Source organism: Empidonax traillii, unplaced genomic scaffold (genome assembly GCF_003031625.1).
Source record: "Empidonax traillii isolate 1590-97213 ecotype Southwest subspecies unplaced genomic scaffold, ASM303162v1 scaffold1130:size175532, whole genome shotgun sequence".
Classification (NCBI taxonomy): Eukaryota; Metazoa; Chordata; class Aves; order Passeriformes; family Tyrannidae; genus Empidonax; species Empidonax traillii.
In genome coordinates, this window is record NW_020956323.1 from 150,276 (window position 1) to 175,532 (window position 25,257).

A 25,257-nucleotide genomic window follows, 5' to 3' on the forward strand; every position below is an offset into this window, starting at 1 on the left:
AGAGCAAGCAAACTGCATGCTAACTGTAGCACATTTACCTGTCATTTTCTATGATCAAGCAGATGACAGTGAATTGTGTGCAAGCAGATGTTGAAAAGTAGTAACTTAGGATCCACTTGGATTCAGGTAAAGAATAAAAACTTCCATGTGGATCACAACAAAAGAAGGGTAATACTGTTTCCATTCTCCTATCCTGGGACAACTTATCCAGCCTGACCTGAAGAATAAAATTTGTAAGGTCACCATAATAGGAGATTAATATCCTTACATTTATTTATGTGTTACATTGGAGGTAAAAGCCTAATACTTAATGCAGAATTAATAATATTTTCAACAACAGAATAAGCTTTTACCCATAGAGATACTGGACACTGCAAAACTGCTCAGACATTCAGGTTTGTAAGTTTTGTGGCAAATATTATAGGGATCTTAGTTTCTATCCTGCTTTGTGGAATGAAAAGAAGCGTTTAACTGCTTGTCTCCTGCTGTTTTTGAATGAAAATCCAATGCTTCATTAATATTTATCCCTTTTTCTTCTAACCCTACTATACATACTCTCTTTCGGGAGTTTCAGGAAAACCAGCAATTATCACATCAAAGGTCATCAGTCCACCAGGGAAACTTCATCCTTAACTGATGAAGAATTGCTGCAGCTTTTGCAAACAACTCAGATCAGGCAAGAAAGTGTTTTCCCTCCTCCCTTCCCTCCTGTTACTCTTGTTGGTTTTATTTAATCAGCTTAGAAGACCTCCTTAGTTTTCCTGTGATACCATGGACTGTCCTAGACATCAAAAAGATTTTTAGACTCCTGCTATATTTATACAGAGGGAATAAAAGAATAACAATAACTTAACCATGCTGCACAATAGTTTCAGTCTGAAATAGTCTAAAGGACTCTGACTAAATTTTCCGGAAGATATTTTTGTTAAGATCAGTTCTGAAGTTATTTGCAACTTACTTCAGTAGTAACAGTAGCATTAAAGAAAGAAGGTGGCCCACGCAGAGGAAGATGACAGAGATGATCAAGTTACCGAACAGAAATTAAAAGAATACTGCAAAATGAATATTACTCCTGCCAGCAGCAAGTGTTAAATAAAAAAAATGTGAGTCAAATCCCCAAAATAAATCAAGAAACTGTTTTCAAAATAATGTTATTTTAAAAAATAAGAAATGTTATATTCATGTTACTTATCTTTTGGCTTCAGAGCCTCTATGATTGTCCATTTTGAAAGTTTTTTTGGCAATTGTAGGTACTAAAGAACATTTTTTTTTTCTCTCAAATGAGACATAAGTTTTCCTAGAATCATATAATGCCAAAAATGAGATGTCTGAAAAGCAGAGTGAGCTGGCAATGTTAAAATGTGTTTTCTTCAGGACTTAGGAAGACAGATCTGATGACATGCAATGGAAAGGGCACCACATTCATCTGTGTTTCCAGACTCACTGGTGAATGGATGACAAAACATTATTAATTCTGAATATTGCTTTTTTTTTTGCCCTCATACCTTTGCACAATGAATTGACTTAAGTATGTGGGAATCTTGATGTTAATCACAACATGACTTCAGTGTCGTGTAGCCTGCTAGCTTGGGCAGGTTAGTCCCACTAAAACAAAGTATCATTCAGTGCTTAAGAAAATAATAAAAATAAATCAACAAATTTGCAGAACTGTCAGGGAATACTGCTCCACTTTGTCTGAAGTATCATTTCTTTCTGACCGCTATTTCTGGCTCTGATTCTTTACACAACTCCTGTAGTCAAGTCCCATTAAATAAGTTTTTTCTGCTTTATGTGTGAAGCTGTGCAGGGAATTTTCCTTCACGGTATTATAAAGCAAATCTGAATAATTTTATTCAATTTACTGCTTTAATGTAATTAGTTAATTGATTTAAGTTAAAAATTTAATCCATGCTCCCCAGCGCCTCCTTTAATGACAGAGAGTAGGAGGGAACACTCCTATGTACCAAGCCAAGCCAGCTGTATGTTTCTGAAGTGTGGTATTATTTTGATAGAATTAAAAGTTTCTAATGCCTCATTTCTCTTCTTTACAATAAACTAATCTCACATTAGAGTGAGATTACTGTGAGAGTGAAGATCCACATAAGAAGCCACAGAACCATATGAATCTGAAATTTCAGCCTTTCTCAGCTCTGCAGCCATCCTTATCAAGATATGAACTGGTGTATCCCTCCTGCATGAGAGACTTCCCTCTTTTGGTGAAGATCCTGTCCTTGCACTCATTTTGATAAAGCAGGAGGTGAGTAGTGGGAGACAAGCAGAAGAGTTGTTTCTTCTCCTGACAACAGAAAGTGCTCTGTCTTCTTACTGTGTGCTGGCAAGACTGAGAACATTGCTGTTGCTATTAGAGCTTTACATCACATAATTGGCTTAGATTCCTTGGATAGCCTGCTAATGCATGGCCTCCTCTACAGTTAATTTGCTTAAGGTGAATCTAGTAATGTGTTTTTACTGCACTTTCATATTACTGCATCTACTCCTTGGGTATTCAAGATTTCAGTGTGGTTGGCCAAGCAAAGTAAACTCAAGAATTAGCTAGGAGCGTTGTTTTCTATATAAAATGGACTTTGTTAAAAAGTGACTTGAAATGTTAAACAGTTGGTTTGTTCAAATAGCTAAAGTGACTAAACATTTGAACTTGACTTCAGAACATGAATACCCTCACAGCAAAATATAGTGCACTGAGGAATTTTGCCGATGGCTATGGTATGAATAAACTAAATCATCCCCTAAAAAAGAGACATTTGTTCGATCTTCCACCGAGCATGTAAAATAAAGGAATTGGTGTAGTATAGCAAGCAAGCTTTCATTCAAGCACTGAAACTTTACTGTTTTGTTTTATGATTTGGCCATATTGGTATTACCAGCTTCATAATTCTTAGTTACTGCTCTGTTTTTAGCCTTGTTAACTTTGGTACAATTCAGATTTGAAGAGCACAATAGAAAGAAGCCCCAGAAGCAGCTAAAAGAATTTCACTCCCATGGACTTGAGGTCCCACTGATGTGAGCTGAAGGGAACTTCCCAAGTAGGGAACCATCAGTGAGAGACGAGGGACATGTCACAGGTCTGCCATGTGAAAGCTAAGTATGCTGAACTGCCCTTAAGCAAGATCCTTCATGGTGAAAATGACAGCAGAGACCACAAAGGCTTTTTTTAAGCTTTCTGTTGTAAAAACAGTGACACTATTCCTCTTGGATAAAAGATATCAAACCCTTGTCCCAGCTACAGTGCTATATCATGTGTGGCTATGAGTTGTTAGAAACACACTAAGGTTCTAAAGCTGCTGCAGAACCTTTGACTCCAGGAGAGTTACAGGGCAGAAATGATGAGCTAACGAAAGCTGCTCTGGTTAGCTGTTCTGGATGGTGTGATAAGCACTGAATTTCATCTACAAAGAAATGGTTCTGAGCACTGTACCCAACAGATTATCTGTTTTCCTGAATTATAGTTCTTCAACAGGGACACTTCGAAGATAGATTAGTTTGACTGTTTGATACACTTAAGGTTGAAGAATACACTATCTGGATTACATCACTGTAAGGGCAAAAGTTATACAAAATACATTGGATTTTCCATTTTAATCAAGTTATAGTGTCTCTATATGCTACAACAATCACAGTGAAATAAAAGCTTCATGTGAAATACAGCATTCTTACTTACTGGCCCCAGGTACTGCATATTGCAAGACTGCTGCTTGTCTAGACACAAGGCCGTGACTAACTGATGATTAATTAGCTTAACTTATACTCTCATCAAATTCATTACTTTCATAAGTAATTTCTTAAATGACTGAGCTCATGTAGGCAAACTTGGGCAATTATTGACATAGTTCAAATAATTAAAACACTTGTAGCAAAAGGCTCAAAGAAATACAATCAAAGTGAAGTCTTACCAAATGCGAAGTTTTCTCTAGGGTCACAGGCAACAGATTTTTCTGGCTCCACAGAGCTTTTTTTTTTTTTTTTCAGAATCTGTTCCACATGGTGTGTCTTTGGTCCTTGTTTTGTTAAGAAAAGATTGAGGGACTTGCCCAGGCAAATAGCAAGGCATGGCTGGAACTACCTGTATTTATGGCAGTTTCCAATGCATTTAACAGACAATACTGACAGCAGCTCCCGTCTCAGTTTAGGCAGAGTCTTAATTCTGCCACTGCTTACATTAAATGCTAGGAAGTTTGGGTCACAATCTTGATTGCAGTTATAATCTAGAAATGCTTACTGTATGTGATTGTTACCATCTGGGTCAACAGGTCTATATTTTCTCAAATGTCAATCACAAATGGATCAGACTGTACTCTAGTGATAAACAATATATAACTCTTATTCATCTTTCAAACTGCGAGGTTCAATTAACTCATACTTTTAGAAAGTTCTTGATGATAAGTTTCTGTAGAAATCAAAAATATTTGCAGCCCATAGAAACTTGTTTTCAGCACAGTTATTTTTCTTGTTACATTTCTTCTCATTATGTTTCAGTCTTGTCCATGGATCTTAGTTTTCCATTGTCTAACAGCATGTTTGAGGTTTCTGGATTAATTTATACACAAGCTGATATTATAGTTTTAGAAACTCCATTACTTGAAATAGGACTTTTGAAGAGAAGAGTACAAATATAGAAATTAATACAGAATCATAAAGAAGCTGATGGAATATCCCAAAAATTTATTGTCCAGAATTCTCTGTTTTTGACAAAAAAAAAATAATCAAGGGCCTCTAAGAACAACTTCATTTGGAAATGCCTCCATCAATATGGAAACAGATGCTTCAATTACAGCAACTTTCACAACCACCATAAACTACTAAGATTTTAATAAATCTGAGGCTAGGCTTTCAAGACTAGTCTAGAACGTGTTTCACTGTCCTATGAAGAAACTACATATATACAAATGTTAAAAGTTTGGAGAAACTGAAAGAATTAATGCTGGAGTGCTATTTCATGCCTTAGCCTTTCAAGAGCTATCCAGGTCGTAGTGTCTCAGCTAGGATTGATGCACTGGAGTCTCCTGATGTGAATGTACAATTTAAAGATGAATATACATCCTTAAAATTGATCACTTGATGACAACTTCAAAACATCTATCTTACTAAAACTGAGTAAAAACTAAGATCCCCTCAATCTATAGATTTCTAGAGTGGACTTCTCTGACTGAACACAGGTCCATGCAACTCCTCCTGTCACTTCAAAAAGACATGTTAGTTGAAATTAAAAACAAACAAACAAAAAAAGAATAAAGTGTCTGAGATCTCCTGGTACTGTGCCTCCACTAATATACCACAAACTCCTCTTCTAGAGGACTTTTGATTGGCCTTTTTGTCTGGAAATCACCTGAACAAAACCATCCTCAGCCCCAGGGGCTGACCGACTGGGCAAAACCACGACATAGAAAAACTGACCATGGTATGAAGCAATTGCTTCATTCCCTTCACCCCTTGTTACCTGCCAGCATCGGGATTGCCACCAATGTCAGTTCCACTATGGGTTTGTCAGAGCAGTATTAAGCCCAAATTAATAAGCCCCAGCTCAATACAGGTTGACACCATCAAGAATCTCTGTGTTTCCCAGGGAACTGGCTTACCATGGAGTCAGACAAGATTTATATGGGCTTATTAGCTCCATCTCTGTGTAATGCAAAAGCAGCTGTACTGATTATGGAACTGAGATGCTCCTGGAAGGAGTGTAGAAACATTCATGTGGCTTTGAGCTTCAGCTAAATTCTGTGGCATGAATAATCTGCACCACATGGATATCAAGTGCTGAATGTATCCTGCTTCTGAATGGGTGCACAACCAACATATCTAGTGAGGCAGTGCTGAGACAGAAGAATTTAAGAGCTCCGAGCTTAAAAGAAATTCAAACCCTTCTTTATTTCTACGCTGTCAGCAACTTGTTTTGCACAGAAAAACAAAACTGAATCTGATTATTTAAAGGAAGGTCAGAGAGTCAGATTCACCTTCATGCATGGGATCAAGCACAAAAATCTATGAATCACTTCATGTCTGTTTTGTCCGCTTGTCAGTGCTTCTTAGGTCCTGGGCTGAACCTCTCTTGTGGTACGAACATGCCCTTGAGGCCTTCATTGTGCTTAGTGCTAAACAACTTCTGAAGGTGACGAGTGTTCTTACTTTATGGTAGTAATCATTATCTGGAATTGTTCAAACTCTACGGGACTTGCTCTCTAACTTCTGGTTTTAATATTTTCATTGGATATGAATAAGTGTAATTGACTTATGTAGTGCTTAATGGGAGTTAGCATTACTAAATGCTTACTGAGCACCCTGAATCTTAAACATGAAAAAAATAATCTAGAGTTACTTGCCTCATGAATACAGCCATATATATCCCTCCTGTGATAGGTAAATGCATATAAAAGTAAGTTAGCCATACATTGGATTTTAATTACCCCTGAGGCTCACATAACAGAATAGGTTGGAATTCATTCATGTTAAAATCACACTAATTTTAATTCAATCACTGTCTTTACCTTACACGTACATCTGCATCTAATTAAATAATTTCACTGGGTGGGACTCACCTCTACATCATAGACACTAAGATTTTAATTCCCAAAATGTTGGTGTCACTACATGAGGTAGGTGTCTAAGCTCCCATGACAGTCAGAGGGCAATCCAGCCTGTACAGTTAGTGGAGCCTGGAAACTATTTGACTGTCCAGGTGCAACTCTCCAAGCTCCACTGGCTGTATTGACTCAAATGGTATTGCCTCTAATGGGAGTCCAGATATGCACACACTAACACCTACATCTAGGTCTCTGGATCCTATCCAGTAGATGAGGTAATTTGTGTCATTTTTGAGCTATTGGCCAACTCTTTTTACTGAAAAGATACTGAAAAGCAATAGCTAGAGATTACACCTTAGTCTATCTCTTTATCTACCTACAGGTACACACACACACACACACACACACACACACATAGATCCCAAATTTTGCTGTGAAAAGCTTGGGGGGCAAACTATACTGCATTTTCAAATCTTATTTAGTCTCATCTTCCATCTGCCATTTTTACATCTTTTGCACCTTTCCACAAAGATAAAAGGCAACTAGGAAGTGAATAAAAAGGAAAAGGTTCAGAGAAGTGTTAAAGTTAGGGAAACTGTGATAAGGAAAATATGACAAAAGGAGAAAGGAGGCAGTGAAAAAACCAGCACAGATGTGAGAAAAGCATGTCTGTGTGCAAGTCTGTTGATAAAGCTAATCAGGTTCAGTTAAACCCTTGTACAGACACTTCTAGGAACTGTGACACATATACAAACAAATTAACAATGTCTAACAATAGCTGGGTCACTATAGCATGAACCAATGTGCTTTTCAGCAAGCATGCAATGAATTACATCAGTGCCCTTTCAGAGAAACTTAGAAGCTTAACTTCACAAGAGCAATTAAAATAATCCATACCTATCGTACTGCACAGTTTAAGATACCTAAAGTTCCTTGGAGGCCTAATGGTAGGCTTCTGGGTCTGCTCAGTTGTCACCTTGTCTGTGTTGCACTAATTGCTTAAGACCCTGCCTTTTAGCTAAAGCTGTTTGGGAGATGCAAAGCAGGCATGATTCTCTGAAGGAGCCCAATTTGCGAGGCACACATCGGCCATGGAAAACTCATGGGATGCTGGGGTTCCATCAGAAACTGGAAGCCTGAGGTTCAAGCACTCCCCCTCATGATGACATCTGGAGCTCCAGCTCCAGTCCCAAGGGTGTTCCTCAGTCATCAGGCAATGGTGATAAAATATTCAGTCTACCTCTCCTGGGAAAGCTGCTCCAGGCAACACCCATATGCTGGGGATGAAGAGGAGCAGGGCTTGGTTCTGCAGCTTAGATCACATGATGTGGGGACAGGGTGCTGGCATTCTTTAGACATTTCTGATCTTTATCAAATGACAATTTTGTGGTGATGTAGAAAGAGTTGAGGAGCAAGCACTGAGACTGAGGACATGACTTCAGGCTCTAAATATTTGCTTCTCAGAGAAGCATGACTGTAGCTCTGACCTAGGTATCTGTGTTTGTGCAAGAGAGAACTACCTGGGGTAGTCATCCCCTTGTCATCCACCGTAAGCTGCTTCCATTTCCCCTTGCTCAGATCTCAGTCTGGGAGGAAAAAAACCTGTCCCACAAATTGCAGGTGTCTGACAATACTTAGCACATGCTATTCCCAGAGAATTCTAACCTAAACTCCATTTACTGCCTTTTGCCTTAGAGGACAAAACTTTCCTCTGAGCATTCTTCACCACTCAAACATACAGGAGGAGTCATATGTACTCTGTGACTGTTTGGGAAGTTTCAGGCTCCCATCTAAGTGGTTCAATGCATTTTCTGATTACCTGTTAAAGATGACTCACAACACTGTGTAAATCTTGCTATTGTTACACGGCTTACTTTGTCACTCAACAACCTAGGAAGGAGCCAGGAAAGCTGCACTTCAGCGCTGCTCCTGAGTTTCAGCTATTTGATCAGGCTTCCTTCCTTAGGACTGACGGTTGCAAGTTTCACAGAAACTGTTGGTTTTTATAACTGCAATTGTAAAGCTAGTTTGACATGGCATAGCTAAATAAATCTAAACAAAAAATATGCTTAAAAAGGACTAAATATATAAATTATTCTATTTCTACCTAGTAAAGTCAGCTTCAAAATTGTTTGCTATTTAGCCAAGGGCATAAAAATTCCTTTGGGAGGTCTGAACTAAATGAAGCTATAGATTTCAGAGCCGGAGGTTTAATAATGCCCCCAGCTGTATGCTCAAAGGTGCAAGGCCCTCTTGGGCAGAGGCTACATTTTGCCAAATTCATTGAATGAAGCTAAAAAGACCGTAATCTACTCAAACACAGAAACAACTTGTCATTACTTGCACTGTCAATACCTGAAAACATGTGACCTTTGCTGCTGGCAAAGTAACATCTTATAGCCCAGAGGTACATTAAATGAGCTTAACATAGAATCAGTTTGACACCAACATTAATCTAGGGCTTGTGGACTTAGGAGAATCACAAATCTTCTTTTATAGCTTGAAGCAGGTCAAACATCTCCCTGTATCGAAGCAGTCTTTGAGTTCACACACCTAAAGAAAGTATCCATTATTTAAAATAAACATCTTTGAGACACACACAAAATATTTTAATTAAGTAGCTGCATTCTATCCTGCTTACCTCTTCTGTGCAGTTTTAACAGCATATATTATTCTACTGATCACTAAACCCTTGTTTAGTTTCCTAGCATCCATAAAATTACATGTCACTGAAATGGCTGCATTTCAGTGATGGGTGAAATGATCCCTCTTGTTTTCTTAATATAGTGAAGTAACAGTGCTACTAGAAAATGCTTTTCTTTATTTATACTTACAGAAAGAACATGTCTACACAAAAGAAAAAAAAAATAGTGAAACATAAGAGCCAGAAATCTTTTACATAATTATCTAACTCCGATCTATGGAAGTATTTTGTTGCTATTCGATATGCTGATCAATAATGCACGTAAATTGTTGTTCTGCACAAAAAATTCAACTTGCAAAGTGATACTTTCTTATTCAACAATATCTGTTTACTGAATAGCAAACTTCAGAACTAATCCAACATCAAAACCAGAATTCTTCTACAGATACATGTTTTGTTCAGATGTTATAATAGTGATAATCTAATGAGTAAGTCTATATAGGGCATATAAAATTTGTAGCCAGCAAATCTTTGCTACAGGAATATGTCTAATGTAGCCTATATACCTTTAGTAATAGTGATTTATTAGATAGAAGTTATGTTTGTAAGGCTGCATAACTTTAACACAATCACTGTAACCATCATGAACCACAAAAGACACGGGAAACACATGATAGTGGTCTTATGGCAGAGTTACACATTAATGAAAGTTTTCAGAAGTCAGGAGGACAGCAGAGCTGTTCTACCTTTGATATGTTCCTGGAATGAGACAGATCCACTCAGCTATCTCTTATTACAAATTTTTCCAGATAATAACTGTAAGTATCCTTATGCTGTCTATTCCAGTTAATATCCTTTGAGTTAATAGTTATATCTTTGTTGCTGTTGTATTTCAGCATCATGCTTCACCTTAACTACTGTATCACCTCTCTTTATTTTAGCTGCAGCCTGTGCCATATGTGTGATATAATGTTCAGATCGTGAGAAAAGTCTCAGCAGAGACCCAGCAGATAATTACCATGCACCTGAGCTTCAGACAATGCACTCTGAAGGTGATACAACAACACCTGGTAGTGAATAGAAGGAAAATCAAGAAAAAAAACTCAACATCTCTACTCCAAAATATTCTTAAATTATAATATTCTTTCATAAGGTTAAAAATTCATCATGATCCAGCTGAGTACCTTGAGCTGTAATGTACATCCACTATGTTGTGAACATCACAGAATATAATCCTTATAGAATTTTAAGTGTAACCCAAGCAGGAGGCTGTGCAAATACAGTTCACCACTTCCATGGCATTAGGGGCCATTAGTTGAGATCTTTACGAATTTATCTAAATCACAACTGAAATTCAAATTTCAAGTTTCCATATAAAAATTTTCTTTTGTTGTCTTATGGTATTCTGGTTTATTTCAATAGCTGTGCACAGTTTTAAGTATTCAGAAACACACAGTGTACATGATAGTTTAATTTGGTACCATTGAAACTATGAAGAGGAGTGGGGAAGGCCTCCTACCTAAAAGAAAAAGTTAATGTGTGTAGAAGAATCTAAATATGCCGGTGAAGAATGTTTTCATTTCAGTTACAATTACTGTGTCATCAAATCTTTATTTGTTTTCAATTAGTTGCATGGTTGAACATCGTCAGTCAGTCATATATAAATATTAATGGCTATAAAGACCTGCTATGTTAATCACTGGTTATATTTTATTGCCTTAGTCATCTTAATTTACATCTTACAGGACCTGATCACGGAGGCGTCTGGGAATGCCTTCAGTGGGAACTGGCATGGCCTGCAGCTTCCAGGATCAGTTCCTAGAGATAAACATGCTCACTGTGCAATACACGGCTGCTGAGCCGTGAAGCCTGGCATTTCTCTTTGGCATTTACGAGCATCCCATTACTGCATTATCCCAGCACTACAAAATCTTAAATGTCTATGTCCTGTGAGATGGTGAAGCAATATTTTCCCTACAGCATTGACTGTAGCACTGTCATTCAGGAAATCTTGCCTGGAGCAAGGAGGTGAGACTTGATTCCTCTAAATATCAGCTTAATCAGCTAACTATTACATGAGTTTTCTCACTGCAGTGTAGCACTGAAGGAGCTGAGAAGGGGATCTCTCATGTACACCTCTTCTATCCTCTGTACACACTCCTATATATTAAGAACTGGAAAACTGGCTGGAAACCCATGAATTTTTCTTCCTCGTGAGGAATAAAGTGTGAAACATGGTGAAATTCTTCCCAGAAGTAATATCTTCTTTCTCAACATTTTTTTAGGTGAGAGCCTGCACTTCACTTATAAACAATCTGGTTGCATGTCAAGACACAAACCGACCAGACCTTCATGTGACACAGATAATAAGCCATTTTCTTCTTCCTTCTGGGAACAGATTGAGGAGGAGGTAGAGAAAATGATTACAACTTGAGGCAACTATGAGAAAAAAATGCTGTCTTAGATGTGTAAAACTGCAAGGCAACAACAAATGCTGGAAAGTTTTCCCATTAGTGTTTCTTGGCCCCAAGTCAGTAAGCTGCTTCATTGCTATGTCAATAACACATATACTTATACAAACACATGTTCAAGTGCTTTTCTCATTGAAAGTAGATTTAAGTAGCTGCAGATATGCAATTTTTTTTCAAGATGTCCAAAAAAGTCCTCTGTAAAGAAATGCCAGTCTCATCCATATATCTCACTCAAAAAGCATTTAGTTTTCATTTTGCTTTATATCACCACTGATGTCACATTAGGCAGTTCTGCCTGTTTATATGGTTTTGCTTTAACTGTTTTCTTTCGTTGTTCTGGTCTTAATACATAAAGTCTGAAAAGAGTTTCCTTTCCAGTATTCATTTTTTCCATTCTCTGAGTACATCATGCGATATAGTTCCTGTGTGAACCTCATGAAGCTCAATAAGGCCAAATGCAAGGCCCTGCATGCTGTTCAAGCACAAATATGAGCTGGGCAGAAATGAATTAAGAGCAATCCTGAGGAAAAGGACTTGGGGATACTGGTTGACAAGAAGCTCAACACGACCTGGCAATGTACACTTGCAGCCCAGAAAGCCAACTGTGTACTGGGCTGCATCAGAAGTGCACCCAGCAGGCTGAGCGAGGTGATTCTGCCCTTCTGCTCTGCTCTCATGAGACTCCATCTGGAATGCTGCATGCTGCTCTGGGGCCCTCAGCATGAGAAGGATGGGAAACTGTTGGAGCATATCCAGAGGAGGGCCATTATGATACTCAGAGGGCTGGAGCACCTCTTCTATGAACACAGGCTGAAAGAGTTGGGGTTGTTAAGCCTGGAGAAGAAAAATTCCCCAAAAGACCTTAGAGAAGCCCCTAAAGGGGCCCTACAAAAAGCTGGAGAGGGACATTTTACAAAGACATTTTACAAAGTGATAGGACAAACGGGAGTGGCTTCAAACTGAAAAAGGATGGATTTAGATTAGACATTAGGAAGAAATTCTTCTCTTTGAGGGTGGTGAGGCACTGGAACAGGTCTCCCAGAGAAGCTGTGGATGCCCCATCCCTGGAAGTGTTAAAGGCCAAGTTGCATGGGGCATTGAGCAACTTTGTGTAGTGGAAGGTGTCTCTGCCCATGGTGGGTAGTTGGAACTGGATGATCTTTAAATTTAGTTGGAATTAGATGATCTTCCAACCCAAACCATTCTACGACTCTCTGATTATACGATAATTACAATCTTAATGATGCTATAGGTCTACTTCCTAATAAAGATATTTTGTCTTTTTGCAAAAAACTCAAATTACTGGCAGTAGAAGTGTGTGGTTAATAAAAAACCCAATTCTTCTTCAATGTTCATTTGAATGGAAATATTTGGAACGGATAGAGGAAAAAATGACACATATACTTCCTTTACAAAATCCACCTTAAAAACACTCCTTACATGAAATATTGAAATTATTTTTATCAGACTGTGCATGTCTTATTTTGATGCCCTTGCATTGTGCATTTCTCCAGTAAGGCACAGTAATATGACTGATAATGGATAGGAAGGAAGTGACTTGGCTCTTACAGGAAAAAAAAAACACCACTTAATTTTAGGAAAAATACTTCCAGAGACAGGCAATTTGACAGCCTGATCTTGTAATCTTAAGAGAACACTTATACAAAAGTTCCTGCCTTCATTTTGGTGCAGGTTAGAAAGGAAGCTCTTTGGATCTGTTTTGCTCTTGCCTGTCTCTCTTTTCCCAGGCATACCCTCTCAGCATACTGCCCACCAAACTGCTGACCGCCTGTTCCTCATTAAGACATGCGGTGCAGAGAAACACGCCAGCAAGAAAACCAATGAAGCAACATAATCAGCAGCTGAGAACCCTTTCCCACTAAGTAGCAGGAGGAAACGAGGGAGAAAAACCTCATCCTTTCTCTTTGGAGCTCTACTGGTGTGAACTAATTTAATAGGGATGAGCAGCCACAAAGGCAAACAAGTTAAGTGACATGTGGTAGGTTACAGATACGCTAAAAGCAAATCCCAGAATCTTCGTTTTCACAGTTTGTAAAGGGAAAACTCCCAAGATCACAGACTTTCTACTATATTGACGGTCTTTAAAAAAACCTCCCTCTAGATCTTAATCAACAGTGTATATAGAGAAACAGAAAGGGTTTATGTGTAAGATGTGATGGAAAAAAAAAACAAATGGAAAGGGCACTTGTTTACCAGGTAATGTGATGTGGGCAAAAAAGTCACAAAATAGAGAGGAAACGAAGGGGCAAAGTTGTGTCTTCTTGGAATATCTGATTTTATCAGCTATAACTATTAAAGTCAAAATTTGCTTACTCTAACACTTTTAGGTGGAACCCCCCCTTATCTTTCAGCTAATAATCCCCTTCTACGTAATCCTCTTTTCCAAACTGAGAAATGTGACAACACTAGAGGAAAAGAAGTTGAGAATGAATCCATTTGTTTGCAAAAGTGGGATATACATGTGCTAACTAAAGTCGCTGATGGCGGAGATCACTTGGGATGGACGCAGGAGCAAATAGCTTCTTAGCATGCTTATTAGCAGGTAATCTTTCTGTGTGTTCGTGTCTGAACATGTATGTACATGCAACATACAGCTGTACTTCTGTATCAGAGGATTTTCCTAAGGGACTTCCCTATTTCTGGTAGGTATTTCCTCGTGACCTTGTAGCAGGAGACGAAGAAAAACCCTCTAGATAAGGAGATGAAGACGCTTGACAAGATCCTGGATGCAGATTCAACACAACTTGCCTGCATCCCGTGTAGACAGCTAATAACAGCAAAACATCACAGCACAGAAAGAGAAACCCTACAAAAAGACTGTAGTTTTGCTGTACACCTTCTAGCAGGACATTCAGTAATATCTTTGCTGATAGACAAGTGACTGTGCCCTCAGTGTGCATAAACTAAAATGAAGGGTGATGCAGTGAACTGCAAGAAAACGTTACAAGTTCTATGACTCTGTTCCTAAGTTTCCCAGCCTCTCCCAGCCTGCTGGGATTTTTGAAAATTATTCTGTGAAACCCATCTTACCATACACCCAGATTTTTTGCTTGGAGATATCGCTAATCACTCCAGTACTCTTGACCTCATGCGGACTCACTCTCTTAAGTCCTGCAAGCCTCTGCAGTTCTTGTTTCTAGATCGTGCTCATTTCAGGTGACCTAAAATGGGTTTTTCAAGTTCTTATAATTCCCCAAAATAAACTGGGAACCATATATATCTACTTGGAACTGGGACTGGGATATGTATGTGTGCAGTAATGAGACTACATTTCTAAAAAATCTAACCCCAAGGGTTAAGTTGTATTCAACTTAATTAACTGAAGTTGGCTCTTGGAATGTCAGCGGATAATGTGCCAGGAAAGTCTTTGCACTGAGTGTGTCATTAATAGATTATATACATAAGAGACGTGATTTTTAAGCTTCAGGTCAAAAAGCCGCCTTTTCATTTTTCTTGGAACTATTTTATCCATGGTGCAAGTGATAACACTTTATTTCATAATAAATATTCTGAAAGAATTCCTAATACTGACAAATATGAATTACATTTATGCATACTTCACAGTTATAGGTTCATTGTATGAGACACTATGACCCAAAATCTGTCAAGAAAAAGTATGTTTATAAACTTTTCTTGCAAAATCTCTCTAGAATGGCAGATGAGGTAGTCAATAAAGAGTGAAACACTAGAGTTTCAGGTTAGATAAAGAATATCCAAGTTTTAAAAAGAAATAAAAATTAACCTTTGGATCTGCAAAAATTGCTTGGAAATCTTCCAATATAACGTTCTTCACAAGATTATTTGTGTTTCCTGCCTTGGGTAGACCGGGAACATGGCTGAAATGGTCACTTGTAATTTCACCGAGTAGAACCAAAAGGTATGGCAAAAAATAATCCAATGCATTCTCTTCATCAAAAGCAAGATCACTCATTGAAACGATACTATTTCATAACTTCAGCTTCTGTGGAAATCTAAGGCATGCATTTTCTTGCCCCTAGTCTAGTTAACCTCTTTAAGAGAAACCTAGGAAAAATACAGATAAGCCTAGTAAAAATTTAGATGAAATTGGTAGAGAACATTAAGATGTAAATGAAGTTATTAACTAGATCATTGGTATAGATGGTATAGGACAGCCTGGATATCCTGATACGCTGTATGCAAGAAAATAATACGTGCTTTATATGGGACCAACATACTGCCACACATCTGGAGGGAAAATGAAGCAGTTTGAATAATCTCACATTAATTCCAATCATTATGAAACATTATCTAAAGATCTGGAAACTTAAATATTCTGTAATTAAAATAAACTATGAGCTAACATGTCAAAGAGTAAGTGGTTCCAACAAAAGTCCATACAAAAACTTGCACGTGAAATAAACTTGATGTATACCAGCTGTCTTTCACTGCGAGTAATGTCCTAATTTTAAATCCAAATTCACCTCTGCCACACATATACCTGCTACTAAATCACATGTGTTTGCAAATTGTTCAACCAGAAATAGTTTATGTAAATGAGGTGACAGAAAATAATACAGTTAAGGGAAAAAATGAATCTCAGAGCATTTCAAACTTCCTGCTCTGTGTTCTGTCATGTGGCTTTGTATTTTTATTTGTTAAGCTGAGACGTATGATTTGATATTCAGTCTAGTGCCATAATTCCCACATCACGAGGTCACCACACAACTTGCTATGACCTCCTAATTCCACCTAGAAGTCAGCCAGCCCTTGAAAGCACGTAACTACTGCATATATTTTGGAATTACTTTGGCAGAGTCCAACACGACAGCTTGCATAATGCTCTCTCTTTACCATGACCAGCTGCATACAGTGAGGTTAGGTTCAAGTTTTCATAATCATCATGTTCACATAAACAAGGGAAAATTCCAAACCATTACTTTTCACTTAATGTATATCTTTCCCTGCAGGAAAAGTGCACTTTTATCTTGACATCACTGAAGTCTATAAAATATTCCTTTTCATAAACTCACGAAAGGCATACATATTGTTCACAGGATATTATTCAATAACCACAAAACACACCATTCCTGGATGTCCTAAAAAATAGAAAGTTAATAGTAGCAAACTTCAGATTGAAAAGCTATCTGTGTAATCATTTACTGGCTTACTAAAACATAAAGGGTCCTTGAGTTAGTCTTGAGTCTTTAAAGTTTGGCAGAATAGAATCTCCAGAAGATTTACTACAGCTTAATTATTGACCTGACATAAGACTTAGGCTATGTAGCACATGCTGATGGTTTCTTTGGTTTAATTAATTACTGAATAAGCATCATATTTTTGTACCTTTGAAGATTTCCTGAAATTAGTGTGCCTTGGTTAATTTTCATAGCATTGGGTAGAAGTCTGCATGTCTTGCTCAGTGAATTTATTATAGGCAAAACCTGCAAAAAGGGGAAAACACATTAATACTTAAAACTGCTAGGAATCACACTTTTACAAGCTCTGTTCATACTGGATTTAGAATTTGTTTGCAAAACTAAATTAAATAAAATAAATTTCTGTTTACTTTGCTGAATCACTCTCTAGAACCAAGTTTATCCATGTATAATTACCTTGCTTACAAGTTAGCAAACTACCATAGTTAAAAGAATTGAAACTTTACAGACCATAATTTTTAAAGATCCTGACTTCCTTGTGTTTTGTTCATTATTAAAGTAGCTATCAGTGTGTACCTGCTTTTTCAAAGCTTTAGTACAGCCAAGATAACTTAGGATAGATCTTTTCCTACATGAGAAAAAAACAAAAATGCAATTTCTGCTATTATAACTGTACAGAAAGGATGAGCTATATTTTATTTAGCTATCAAAATCAAATGAAAGTGCTTTCCTTTTGCACTCCCTGTGGGAAAACTCTTATCAAATTTAACAGCCCTGTAGATCTTCAAGTTCAGTGTAGTCCTACTGTTTGAATAACAAAACATTTACATCTTCAGCCCCAGATTCTAATGGACAGTTCAAATATCCAGATGTCTGTTATTAAGTTCTATAACTTGTTGAGACATTTTCCAAGAATATTTGTAATATCTGAATAGAAATTTGGAGATCCTTGTCTTGGCTTTCATAATTGTTCATTCATTTATTTGTTCTTTACTAAAATGAGATAATATTGAAATCATATATAAATTAACAAAACTATTCCATTTTGTCTTTAGGCAACTGAAAGGTAGCTATCAGTATCTACTATATTAATCTAAATTCCTCAATCATTTCCTTCCTTTCATAAGAACCTATTGGTTCAGATCTACTTTCTGCTCTTCTGGCCTGAGCAGCTATTAAGATTCTGGATCTCATAGACAACTCTAGTCAGGAGAAAGTTTCATTGACAGAAAAAGGAGTTTTACTTCATTTATTTTCATGAACCCAGGAAATATTTTGTTGACACGAGCTATAGTTTCAGCCTAGATAAGTCACAATCTTCTGACAGAAGAGACACCACCTTCCTCCACTGTCCTTACAGAGAGTGTCTCCAGCATGTGCCTGCACACACTCTTGGGGTTGAGGAGAGCCAGAAGAAAGAACTAATCTGTCCAAGTACTAATCACACCAGCCAAAACCATAACAGCAAACCAGCAAGCAAGATTAGTTCTCAGATGGGTCAGTTCTATCACAGGGCTCCCTGTGTTGTCACACCACTTCCAGTGCCATCACAAGAAACGAGGGGGCCACCACCCCAGCAGTCAGCACATACAACACAATGCCCTTGCCTGGAACATGGAGGCACTAAAAGCACTGGACAGTGTTCTCCTGCCTAAGCCAGCTTGTCAGCAAAAGGGCTTCTCTCTAGTTTCCTCTGTTATGAAGTCTGCTCATCTGTCAGTCTGTCTGCTCTCCTTCTTCAGGATGTCTCTCCATCTGGTGCACCACCCTTCTGAGAAGGTGCAGCCAGACCTTGGCTGCCTAATGCTTGCACACTCCTGAACAGCTCTGAGGCCTGGCTTTGATTTTGGAACAATCATGCTTTACTGTTTCTTACAGCTGTTTATAAGGGCAGTGGCAGGGAAGTCTATCTCTTTTGAGGCTAAAGAGTGCAGTTAAATTCTTCATCTGAGAACTTCTAAAAAGGTCAAACCCAATCTTATTAGGAAAACTCGAGTGATTTGCAGAGACACCAGCAATGGGAACAATGAACACGTATGGGGAGCATTATTTCCTTCACAGGTGTGTACCTGGGACAAAAAAAACCACAAAAAAACCCAAAAACCCCCGAAAACCCAGGAAAAATTGGGGGATTTATAGCTTCCAGGGAATGGAGAGAAAGCAAAAAAAAAAACCAAAACCTCCCTTCAACAAACCCAAACTGGAGATAGTATAAATCAAGGAACCTGAAATACATACAACCCCAACATGCTGCTACAAAGTGAAATGTAACTTTTTCTTCTCTAATGCTGAACAGGTTAATACAGTGGCATAAACAGTGGACTCATTGTCTCAGCTAATTGGAAAGGATCGTGAATTTTAAATCATCAGATTTTAGGCAGCCAAAACTGTGAAGGTCTGAATAAATTTAAATCAAAAGCTGCTAGCATGTGGGATCTTAAAAAATTACCTCATTGTTATTATTATGCAATAAATAAGTACTTGCAGTATTATGGTCCTCTCAATCTTACCTTTTTCTTATTCAAGAAAGAAATATTATCATTATTTTCCCACTCTTCCTCAGTTCAGTCTCTTTTCTTCTGTAATAAATAAACCAATAGAAAATTATAACAATTTCTAAGCAATAAATTTAATGATATTTTGAAAGAAAAAAACCCCAAACAAATCACTTTATCTATACATTATTTCTAGGAAAAAATCCCAGCACAAAAAGAAAAACATTGCATAGAGGAATGGTTTTTTGAGCTATTCCATAAGCCTCACTGGGACTATTGCCTCAAGTTTCAGCAGGGAATGGTTACAGCAAAGTACATTAGTACTGCAATTTTCTCCCTTTATCAACAATTCTCTTTCCTACTTAGTATTTTCTTGAGAAGGTTATACTGATAGTATACAGTATCTACAGAGGGCAGCAGCCATCTAAAGCTGCTTCTTCAGGTGCAAAGCAGAAAGTCAGGATGACTTATTTAGATTCCAACCAGCAAGTTCATTTAAGCCTGCTTCCTAATAAATCGAAATACAAATGAATGTGCTGTTAGGTTTTCAAGTTGGTAGTGGCTGTGAAAAACAATAGGTCTTCTACAATTTCCCCTTGAAAATTTAGGCTCACTCTTAATAGTCAAAAACTATATAGGTATGAAACAATTGGAAAAGTAAAAATTAATATTATTATATTACCTAATATGTGGTTTTGACTCTCTTTATTTGAAAGATTATCTGTCCAGCTTTTAATAATGTGGGTTTGTTGTTGATTGTTTTCCAAATTTTTTATCAGGGTAGTGATAGCATAATCAGACTGAAGGGTTTCTCTGACATTGTCACTAGCTACTATTGAATCTTTCTGCTCACCATTAATGTCATATAAAGTTGTTGGCAACTAGTGAAGACTCGTCCTTCTCTCTAGATACCCTCAGCACTCTTGGGCATGTATATTGCCTGGGCCTAGAGGTTAGGAATTAAATAAAAGCACTCTCATAGTCGATCACCCACCACACAACTTATCTGTCCAAGTGCTCACATAAGCTCTCCTTTGACCACATCACAGGAGCCAGCAATGCTCTGCTGACCTTCTGAGTGCAATAACTCTTGGGTGACCAGTACCAGGGATGGGTGAGTGCACCAAGTCCCTTCCCACAGGAGCTGGTTGAATGAACAGTACCGTTAGAACAATTTTTTTCCCACAGCAAAATCTGTGATATAATGAAAGGCCAAGAAGTCATAACTGACACGTTTTTTCCACTTAGTCTATTAGCCAGACCAAGTCTCAAGTGCGTGATATAATGAAAGATTAGCCGTCAGCCACAGTACAAGAGGATGTGAAGGAAGGATAGGTATGCAAACACTATGAGATGATTAACCATACTATTTCCTCAGTTTTGAAACATAAATGAAGTCTTACTCTGCTTTATTACAGTTCCTTGTTGCAGTTACATGTAGTTTCATGGGAGTAGGCTGTGATGCACAAGGCCAGATTTTTAGCTTCAGTTATGTGAGTGCAAATCCCACTGAAGGGGTGACTGCATATAAGTACCAAAGGATGAACTGAACTGCTATTAAAAGGAGTATTTTTTCCCCATTATTTTTGTTGTTACGGGAAACAATCTGGGCAAAGAACTTTTGGAAGGAAAGGGTTTTCTAATGGCCAAGTAAGTAATAGCAAAGAAAATAAAGAAAACAAATTATCAAGCTGAAACTAAGCTAATGAAGAAAACAATGGCTAGAACAGCAAATTAAACAGAGGGAAGATGCTTAAAATACAATCCTCACATCATTCCTGCTCACAGTCATCAAGCTGACTGCTTATGGATGTCAAAAGCTCTTTTCTCCTTCACTTTTAAAAAATATCTCCCTCTTTCACAGAGAGAAATATATGACTTTTTTATTTTTCTTTCTTACTCTCTGCTGCACTGAAGATGCCAATTCCAAGTACATGTGATAAGACAAAATCAAGAATCACCTAATCACACTGGTTAGAGTGAAACACTGACTGTAGAAATCTCCTTATCTACACTCAAAAAAGAGCAAGAATATCAGGTGATGAAGCAGAGTGATAATGAAATAAGCCCTTGAATGATATACAGAAGAATGAGTCCAACAGCACTGGAATCAACAGGAGTCTTTCCATTTACCTTAGTAGGCACTGAACAAGTCCATACAAAGCAGAAAAATACACATGGAGATGGTAGCTACCATTGTCAAAGTTTCCAGATCCCTGTTTTCCACATTCATGAGCATACGGAAATATACTACTTTCCAGTAGGTGCACAAAAGAGTTCCTTATGACTTAACTTTAGAGAGGATGTTATGCCATAATTTTATTCTATGGAAAAAGGACCAGTTCCTTCCTTTAAATGCTGCTGTGTTTAATCACATTGCAGGACAATTTTAATTTTTCTTCTTTCATTTTATTTCTTCAGGTTTCTGTACACCATTTACTACCAAAATTCTGAATGCAGCCTTAGTCAGGAACTTTGCCACAACACATTTTCAACCTGTGGTACAGATGGAGACTTAAGAGCATCCCAGGATGAGAAAGGCTTACAGCATGCTATAATGCAAGATCAATATTTATTGTTTCTGCCTTTGAACAGCAGGAGTTTAGATACTGTTGGGTGGCATATTGTTTGGGAATTTGAGGGAGTGCAGGTGTATGTGTGACACTGAGAGAAATCTTTCCTGTATAATACAGTTAACCAATAAAACATAGGAGGGTTTACTATGTGCATGACTTTTTCCATACTTGGGATATCTTGGTGGAAAAAGCCTTCCAAATCATTCCAGAAGTGGTAATACATGGTTGTTACCATCTCCTGGGGCTGCAGTGATATTATTTCATGAAAGAAACACTGTCACAAAGCTTCCAAAGGAAGACCTGAGGGATTGCAGGGAGTTTTATGTGTGATTCACTTCATCTCAGACAGGTCTAAATTTATATACTCAGTTTCATGACAGAAGGGAGTTCTTTCAGAAAACAGGAAAATGCTAGACCCACATTTTTCTGCAGGCTCAGCCAGAGACATGTTCATTACTTCCTCAGACCAATGATGTATAAAGACTGTCCTTACGCACCAGCTTCCAATTTCACTCAGAAACAACTTTATTCCAGTGGAGAACTTCGTGATTTCTGTGTGCATAAAGTGCTTTTGCATTTCCAGGGTTTAAATATTATGTACTCAAGTTAGAAGTGCAAGATGACTGCAGCTGTAACTCACTGAAAACAGAATGACCCAGAAAACATTTCAGTGGCTGACTTCACAGTTTCCAATAAACGGACAGGAGAATCCAATTCTAGTTATCCAATACTTTTCTTGCTGGACCATCTATAAGAATGATTGCAGAGCAGTCTGAGCAACTACAATTTATTGAAGCATTCAACTCTCCTCTGGCTTCATCTTTCTCATTGCCTTCAGTAGGCACTATAAAAAGTATTTCTGGATAAGGATAGACCCCAGTACTTCTCAGAACTGGAGCTTCATTACTGACACACAAGGGACCTCCAGCATACACAGAGCTCTCCCATTGCCTGGTACTGCAGTGATGATGCCATAATAGATTCAGAAGACAGAGCAGTAAAAAGGCACCAAATGCCAGCAATTTTTGAACCTTACAGACTTCATCACTCTGCTAATTTAATTTTTCATCATGATTTTGGTGGATATGACTAAAAATTACTGTAGCAGTTGATTGTTCATTTGGAAAAATGTGTTAGCCTGACACAAGAATCTCTTTTGCTACATTTTGAAAAAACACTGACTAGAGGATTAAAGTCTGCTTCCCAGTGCTTAGCTAGCTAGCTCGTGCCAAAACTAGACACAGCTCTTAACTTCAAAAGAACAAAGGACAAATTTTGCTTTCTAACATAAACATAGAAAACCAAAGTAAAAACTCGAACGTTAAGAGAATTGAAGCAAAAATACAATAAAGCCAACATATTAAGTGATAGAAATACATTAAGCAGTCTAAAATAACAGAAAATATTCCATTCAGCTCTAACACAGCAAGCCACTTTACATATAACTTGCAATTTTTCCTAATTTGCTTTAATCAGAAGGCTTATGGCGTTGGTAGATGAGGGAAGAGCAACTGACATCATCTACCTGGATTTGTGCAAAGCATTTGACAGTGTCTCGCATGACATCCTTGCCTCTAAACTGGAGACACGTGGACTCGATCGATGGACAACTTGCTGGATAAGTGGCTGGATGGTTACACTCAAAGGGTTGGAATCAAAGTTCTATGTCCACATAGAGAGCAAAGTGGTGTTTCTCAGGGGTCAGTATTGGACCAGCACATTCAACATCTTTGTTGGTGACATGGACAGAGGGATCAAGTGCGCTCTCATCAAGTCACATCTAAAAATGTCCTGCTCCACCTCCCTCTTCATGTATTTTGTGTGCTTTCTTAGTTGATAAAATATCAGCATCTTCCTATGCCTTACTGTTCTGGTAGATTTTTCAGCAGCCAAATACAGCCTTTTGTTTCGCAAGAAGCACAAACTACTGACAAGGTCGTTTCAGACAGAAAAATAACTCGGGATTTAATAAAGCAGACTTTTCCTATACTTCAGCACTTGAAATAACAAAGTCAATGTGACTTGAAACCTGACCACTCCTTATCACCTTCTGAACACAAAGAACAAGGTCACTACAATCAACGAGTCAAAAAGTAAGATGGTCTTAATTTAAATATTTAAGGTACAATTTAGAAAAGTGAAACATGAAGGCAAGGAAGGAGGGAAGGAAGCCTACTTGCTGGAAATTTGCCTCTCTGACTTGGAGAAAGCACAAGTTCACCAGAAAAAGACAGAAAGAAAAACAATTATAAGTAATATATCTTCTGTGTTAGTTAATGTCCAAGCCTTTGAAAATTATTAGCTTTTTTTTTTTTTTAAGAAATGTGGAACCATTCCACAGACACAACTGAGCTCTGCCTTCTGTTAAGGGTTGCAGCACCATTGAAGTTTGAAATTATTTAAGCAGTTGTGCTGTGCTTTCAATTCCCCCTACCTTCTTTTTCTCTTTCATTGGATTGAAATGTGACCAAATAGCAGCATGACTGTGAGTGGAAAAGATAATTCTCACACGACATTCTTCTCAGTCCTCTGGGGAAAACACACACATACAAACACATTTGTTCACATCTGATTCAAGATGTGAAAAAAAAAAAATAGTAAGGCAAATCTATGAGGGTTTTCTCTGAAATTTGAAACAGATTTTTAAACTCTCCTATGATTTGTTTTGTTTAGACTAATTAGGAGTTCTGCTTTATGTTGCCACAACAGACACTAAACATTTGTAATATATTTACTGAGGTTTAAGGAATTATGGGATTAATTTGTATCTATTACACCGTTATCCTTAAGCAAAACTGTTTTAGCAATCCATGTGAATATATTTTTATAAGTCAAAGAGGTGACTTATCAGTCTAACCATACATTTTGCATTCTCAGAACAATACCTAATACAGATCACTAGGAAATTTTGTTTCTCAGGAAAAACATCCTCTTTTGTTGAAATCTTATATTGCTGCATTGGCAGAGCTGAACTAAAAATGGATGCTGAACTAAAAATTGGCTGGAAGGTATAGTTTGCAATGCGTCTCTCATATTACTGTAATTTGTATATTTTGTTGCTCTTATAATGAACTTAAAAACGGAAAATTCCTGAAGTTAAATATGTCCAAAAGAGTGAAAGGTACACTAAATATTTTTATGATAGGGACACAGGTAGTTAAGTATACAGATACTTCTGTTGTTGTGCCTTCTCCCACCACAAGCACAGAGAGAAAAAACATTCACTTCCCTTATTAAAACATGATGGTGGAACTAGTTATTACTAGGACCATTTTCTTCCATGTCCTACTCACAAAATCTAAATTAGATTAGATTCAGGCTTCAGCAACATTAAGTCTTCTCTTCCAAGCAGGAGGCTTTTTTAACATCTACGTATCTTTTGAGTTTCTCCAGCAAT

The 25,257-nt window shown here is 37.7% G+C and overlaps 1 protein-coding gene across 3 annotated transcripts in view; it reads right to left on the reverse strand.

Moving 5' to 3' along the window:
• The window catches only part of SULF1 (sulfatase 1), a 97,998-nt gene extending 78,628 nt beyond the window's left edge, over nucleotides 1–19,370 (reverse strand). For all 3 annotated transcript variants that reach the window (XM_027905211.1, XM_027905212.1, XM_027905208.1), the window contains exons 1-2: nucleotides 19,300–19,370; nucleotides 16,977–17,074 (exon numbers count right to left, since the gene is read on the reverse strand). The gene's annotated coding sequence lies outside the window, so the exon portion shown is untranslated. The remainder of the gene's footprint in view (nucleotides 1–16,976; nucleotides 17,075–19,299) is intronic.
• Between the last annotated feature and the right edge of the window lie 5,887 nt (nucleotides 19,371–25,257).